This window comes from Tamandua tetradactyla, chromosome 13 (assembly GCF_023851605.1).
Source record: "Tamandua tetradactyla isolate mTamTet1 chromosome 13, mTamTet1.pri, whole genome shotgun sequence".
Lineage (NCBI taxonomy): Eukaryota > Metazoa > Chordata > Mammalia > Pilosa > Myrmecophagidae > Tamandua > Tamandua tetradactyla.
Window position 1 is genome coordinate 92,455,781 of NC_135339.1, and position 6,930 is coordinate 92,462,710.

Consider the following 6,930-nt stretch of genomic DNA (forward strand, 5'->3'; position numbering starts at 1 on the left):
ACACCTTATATAGATGCACAAATCATCAACAAGATACTAGCAAACTGAATCCAAAAGCACCTTAAAAGATTTACCACTATGATCAAGTTGGATTTAGCCCAGGTATGCAAGGGTGGTTAAACATAAGAAAATCAGTTAATGTATTGCACCACATTAATGGAACAAAATACAAAGACCACATGATCATCTCAATTGATGCAGAAAAGGTGTTTGAAAAAATCCAGCACCACTTACTGATAGAAATGCTTAGAATTCTAGGAATAGAAGAAACCTTCCTCGATATTATAAAAGGAATACATGACAAAACCTAGCTAAATCATACTCAATGGTGAGAATAACTTAAACTTTCCCTCTAAGATCAGCAGCACAACAAGGATGCTCACTCTCTCAATGTTATTCAACATTTTACTGAAAGTCCTAGCTAAAGCAATTAGGCATGAGAAAAAAAATAAAAAGCATCCAAATTGGAAAGGAAGAAGTAAAACTTTCCCTATTTGCAGAAGGCATGATCCTATATGCAGAAAATAATGAATAATCCACAGCAAATCTAAAGTTAATAATTCAACAAAGTGGTGGAATAAAAGATAAACACACAGAATTCAGTAGTGTTTCTTTATCTGGTAATGAACAATTGGAAGAAGAAATCTTTCCATTTACAAGAGCAACCAAAATAATCAGATCTGTAGGAATAAATTTAACAAAGGATGTGAAAGACTTATACACAGGAAAATACAAAATATTGTTAAAAGAAATGAAAAAAAGCCTCAATGACTGGAAGTACATTCTGTGTTCATGCAATGTAAAAGTAAATATTGTCAAAATGTCATAGCTACCCAAAGGAACTTACAGATTCAATACAATCCCAATCAAAATTACAACAGCTGCCTCTACAAAAGTGGAAAAAAACAGGCATCAAGTTGATACTGAGGATAAAGGAACCTGAATAGCCAAAACTATCCTGAAAAAGAACAGAATAAGTTGGAGGACTCACACTTCATTATTTTAAGACTTATTACAAAGTTTTAGTAATCAAAATAGCATGGTACTGGCACAAGAAAAGACATTTGAAACAATGGAATCAAACCAAGAGTTCAAAAGTAAACCCTCAAATAAACCCTATGGCCAAGTGAGTTTAAGCAAGCTAGAACCTGGAGAGAGCCAAGGATTCTGTTTCTCTAGAGAACTCTTAACCAATACAACTTGGTACCAGGAGTGGGGTCTTAAGAAACAGAATCTTAAAAATGGGTTTTTATTAATGGTTTTCTACTCTAACTGAACTCAAAGGCACTAAGGACTCTGATTCCTATAATCAGAATGACACTGCCAATCCATGGAGTGAGTTGGCAAAATATAGTCAAAATATCACCATTCAGTTCTTCTAATGCGTCACTTGTATGAAGCCAGGCTCTGGGGGATAATGTTTTTGACATCTTTACGGAGTTTTGTGGAAATAGGAGGTATAGAGATGTTGGCTGGTTGTTGTTAGATACATTGGATACATTAGTAGGTGAAAGGGATGGGCTTAAGGCTTCAAACAAGAAGCTTAAGCGCTGTCAGAGAGATGTAGAACTTTCTATGAGTGTCCTGAGGGAAAATCTTATTTCCTCTAGCCTTAGACTTGAGATCTCTGAAAATCAGACCCAGAATCTTATTGTTAGAGTAGCAACTTTACAACATAAACTGAAATCTCAATCTTGCATCGTGTCGACCATTAAAGTGAGGGCATTGATTGGAAAGGAGTGGGACCCTGAAAATTGGGACGGCGACACATGGATTGATAATGACGTTGGGGGTGATGTTGAAACCCTAGGTCATGCTGAGTCTTCTCTAGATAACCCTGTAATAATCTGCCCTGAGGACATAGCCACCCCACCTCCAGCCTGCCTCGAGGAGTTGGCCACCCAACCTCCACCTGAAGGGATTATCCCTAGAGTGATTAATCCTGTTTCACCAGGTGAAACTGCAAATGAATGCCCTGAAGCAAATGGCTTTGAAGATATTTCTAATTCTTTTCATGACCCACCCCACCACCCCTCAGTTTTTCCAGACCTGTAACTAGACTAAAGTCCCAACAGGCCCCTAAAGGTGAGGTACAAAGTATCACACATAAGCAGGTATGTTATAATACTCCAAAAGAACTGTGTGAGTTTTTCAATTTATATAAACAGAAATCAGGGGAATATATGTGAAATAGATTTTAAGTGTGTGGGAAAATAGTGGGAGGAATATAAGCCTGGCTGAATTTATTGATATGGGCCCACTAAGCAGAGATTCTGCATTCAATGTTATAGCTCGAGGTGTTAGAAAAAGCATTAACAGTTTGTTTGTATGATTGGTTGAAACATGGATCAAAAGGTGGCCTACCTTACCTGAGGTTGAAATGCCAGAACTGCCCAGTATAATGTAGATGAGGGATCCAGAGGCTTAGAGAGATTGACATGTTAGAGTGGATTTATCATGCAAAGTCTGCTCTTACACCCCAGGAATGTCCAGAGGATGCACCTTTTACCAGAACAGTGAGGAATAAATTTGTGAGACTAGTGCCATCATCCCTAAAGAGCTCTGTAGTTGCACTTCTCTGTAGGTCAGATATTACTGTAGGAACTGCTGTCACTGAGCTGGAATCCTTAAACACAATGGGGATCACTGGATCCCGAGTTGGCAGAAGCCAGGTGGCAGCACTTAATCACCAAAGACAGGGTAGACGCGGGTATTATAATAGACGACAAACTCAAAGGAGGCATCAAAATTATATGACACGCAGAGATTTGTGGCATTGGCTAGTAAATCATGGGGTACCTAGAAATACAATAGATGGGCAGTCTACTAAATTCTTGTTTGAGCTGTATAAACAAAAGAGTTCTAGGTCAAGTGAACAGAAGTCTAACCTGAATTACAAAAACAGAGTCATGGCCCCTTAATCAATTTCCAGACTTGAGACAGTTTACAGACCCAGAGCCCCTTGAATGAAGGGGAGGCCAGGTCCCTTTTCAGAAGTACCCTGTTACATTGCCACAAATTTATACTGTTAATCTTCCTCCAAGCCTTCCCCAAGGAGACTGACAGCATTTTACCAGGGTAACTGTGCACTGGGGAAAAGGAAATGATCAGATATTTCGGGGATTATTAGACATTGGTTCAGAAGTGACATTAATTCCAGGAGACCAAAAACGTCACTCTTATCCACCAGTCAGAGTAGGGGCTTATGGAGGCCAGGTGATCGATGGAGTTTTAGCTCAGGTCCATCTCACAGTGGGTCCAGTGGGCCCCCAGACCCATTCTATAGTTATTTCCCCAGTTCCAGAATGTGCAATTGGAATAGACATACTGAGCAACTGGAAGAATCCCCACATTGGCTCGCTACTCATAAGGCCAAGTAGAAGCCACTAGAACTGCCCCTACCTAGAAAAAATAGTGAATCAGAGGCAATACCGGATTTCTGGAGGGACTGCAGAGATTACTGCCGCTCTTGAAGGATGCAGGGGTGGTGATTCCCACCACATCCCCATTCAACTCTCCTGTTTGGCCTGTGCAGAAAAAAGATGGGTCTTGGAGAATGACAGCTCAGCCAGGTGATACCTCCAATTGCATCTGCTGTTCCAGATGCAGTATCATTGCTTGAGCAAATCAATACATCCCCTGGTACCTGCTATGCAGGTATTGATCTGGCAAATGCTTTTTTCCCAATAGCTGTTAGTAAGGACCACCAGAAACAGTTTCCTTTCAGCTGGCAAGGTCAGCAATATACTTTCACTATCCTACCTCAGGGGTACATCAATTCTCCAGCCCTATGTCATAATCTTGTCCACAGGGACCTTGATTGTTTCTCCCTCCCACAAAATATCACAGTGGTCCATTATATTGATGATAGCATGTTGATTGGACCTAGTGAGCAAGAAGTAGCATCTACTCTAGACTTACTGGTAAGGCATCTGTGTGTCAGAGGATGGGAAATAAATCCAACAAAAATACAGGGACGTTCCACCTCACTGAAATTTCTAGGTGTCCAGTGGTGTGGGTCAGTCGAGATAGCCCTTCTAAGGTGAAGGATAAGTTGCTGCATCTGGCCCCTACTATCACCAGAATTGAGGCACAATGTCTAGTTGGTCACTTTGGATTTTGGCAACAACATATTCCTCATTTGGGTGTGCTACTCTGACCTATTTATCAAATGACCAGAAAAGCTGCTAATTTTGAGTGGGGACCTGAACAAGAGGAGGCTCTGCAACAGTTCCCAGCTGCTGTACAAGCTACTCTGCCACTTGGATCATATGATCCAGCAGATCCAATGGTGCTGAAAGTGTCAGTGGCAAAGAGATGCTGTTTGGAGCCTTTGGCAGGCCCCTATAGGAGAATCACAACGCAGACCCTTAGGATTTTGGAGCAGAGCCTTACCATCTGCTGCAGATGACTACTGTCCTTTTGAGAAACAGCTTTTCGCCTGCTACTGGGCCTTAGTAGAGACTGAATGCTTAACCTTGGACCACCAAGTTACCATGAGAGCTGAGTTTCCTATTATGAGCTGGGTGTTGTCTGACCCACCAAGTCATAAAGTTGAGCATGTGCAACAGTACTCTATCATAAAATGAGATGGTATATATGAGATAGGGTCAGAGCAGGTGAAGGCACAAGTAAGTTACATGAGGAAGTGGCCCAAAGGCCCATGGTCTCCACTCCTGCCACATTACCTTCTTTCCCAGACCAGAGCTATGGCCTTTTGGGGAGTTTCTTATAGTGAATTGACTGAGGAAGAGAAAACTTGGGCCTGATTTCAGATGGTTAAGCACAGTATGCAAGTACCACCCGAATGTGGACAGCTACAGCACTCCAACCCCTTTCTGGGGTGTCCTTGAAGGACAGTCGTGAGGGGAAATCCTCCCAGTGGACAGAACTTCGAGTAGTGCACGTGATTGTTTATTTTTCTTGGAAGGAGAACTGGCCAGAGGTGCATTTGTATACTGACTCATGGGCTGTTGCTAATGGTTTGACTGGATGGTCGGGGACTTTGTCAGATCATTATTGGAAAATTGGTGACAGAGAGGTCTGGGGAAGAGGTATGTAGATAGACATTTCTGAGTGGGCTAAAAACATGAACATATTTGTGTCCCATGTGAATGCGCACCAGAGGGTGACTTCTGCAGAGGAAGATTTTAATAATCAAGTGGATAAGATGACCCGTTCTGTGGATACAAGTCAGCCTCTTTCTCCAGCAACTCCTGTCATTGCCCAATGGGCTCATGAACAAAGTGGTCATGGTGGTAGGGATGGAGGTTAGGCATGGGCTCAGCAACATGGACTTCCACTCACCAAGGCTGACCTGGCTACAGCCACTGCTGAGTGCCCAATCTGCCAGCCGCTGAGCCCCATACTCCCCCTCCGATATGGCACCATTCCCCGAGGTGACCAGCCAGCTACATGGTGGCAGGTTGATTACATTGGACCACTCCCTTCATGGAAGGGGCAGCGATTCATTCTAACTGGAATAGACACATACTCTGGACATCAGTTTGCTTTCCTTGCATGCAGTGCTTCTGCCAAAACTACCATCTGTGGGCTTACAGAATGCCTTATCCATTGTCATGGTATTCCACACAGCATTGCTTCTGATTAAGGAACACACTTCACAGCAAATAAAGTGTGGGAATGGGCACATATTCAAGGAATTCTCTGGTCTTACCATGTTCCCCATCATCCAGAAGCAGCTGGATTGATAGAATGGTGGAATGGCCTTTTGAAAACTCACTTTTGTTGCCAGCTAGGTGGCAATACATTAAGTGGTTTGGTTAATGTTCTCCAGGAAGCTGTGTATGCTCTGAATAAGCGTCTGCTATATTGTGCTGTTTGTCTGATAGCCAGGATCCATGGGACCAGGGACCAAGGGGTGGAAATGGGAGTGGCACCACTCACTATAACCCTAGTGACCCACTAGGAACACTTTTGTTTCCTGTCCCTGTGACTCTGAGCTCTGCTGGTCTACAGGTTTTAGTTCCAAAAGGGGGAGTGCTTCCACCAGGAGAAACAACAATGATTCCATTGAACTGGACTCTAAGACTGCCACCTGGTCACTTTGGGCTACTCATGTCCCTGGGTCAACAAGCCAAGAAGGGGATTACATTACTGGCTGGGTAATTGACCCTGACTGTCAGGGGGAAATAGGACTGCAACTACACAATGGAGGTAAAGATGAGTTTTCCTGGAATGTAGGAGATCCCCTAGGGCATCTTTTAGTACTCCCATGCCCTATGATTAAAATCAATGGAAAACTGCAACAACCCAATCCAGGCAGGACTACCAATGGCTCTGAAACTTCAGGAATGAAGGTTTGGGTCACCCCACGAGGCAAGGAACCATGGCCAGCTGAAGTGCTTGCTGAGGGTAAAGGGAACATGGAATGGGTAGTGGAAGATGGTAGTGATAAATATGAAGTATGATTACATGATCAGTTACAGAAATGAGGACTGTAATGCTGTTTTGTTCATGTTATACTATGTAAGTTGTAAGATATCATGTTTAAGAATGAATGTTACCCAAGGACTTGCACCCTATTCTGGAGAGATTTAATGTGTTTCCAGTTATATACAGGACATTTGAGTATTGTTATGCAAAAGAAAAAAATGAGTATTTTTTTGTTGTTTTTTTAGAAATTAGGTATGGTTTAAGATAATGTGTATAGCTGCCAAGTTGAAAAGGGGTGGACTGTCGTGGTCAGGTTCATGTGTCAACTTGGCCAAGTGGCGGTACCTGTTTGTCTGGTTGGGCAAGTGCTGGCCTGTCTGTTGCTATGAGGCCATTTCATAGAATTAAATCTTGATACATTGGCTGCATCCACAGCTGATTCCATTTGTAATCAGCCAAGGGGCATGTCTTCTACAATGAGTGATGCTTAATTTAATCACTGGAAGCCTTTTAAGGAGTATTCAGAAGAGACAG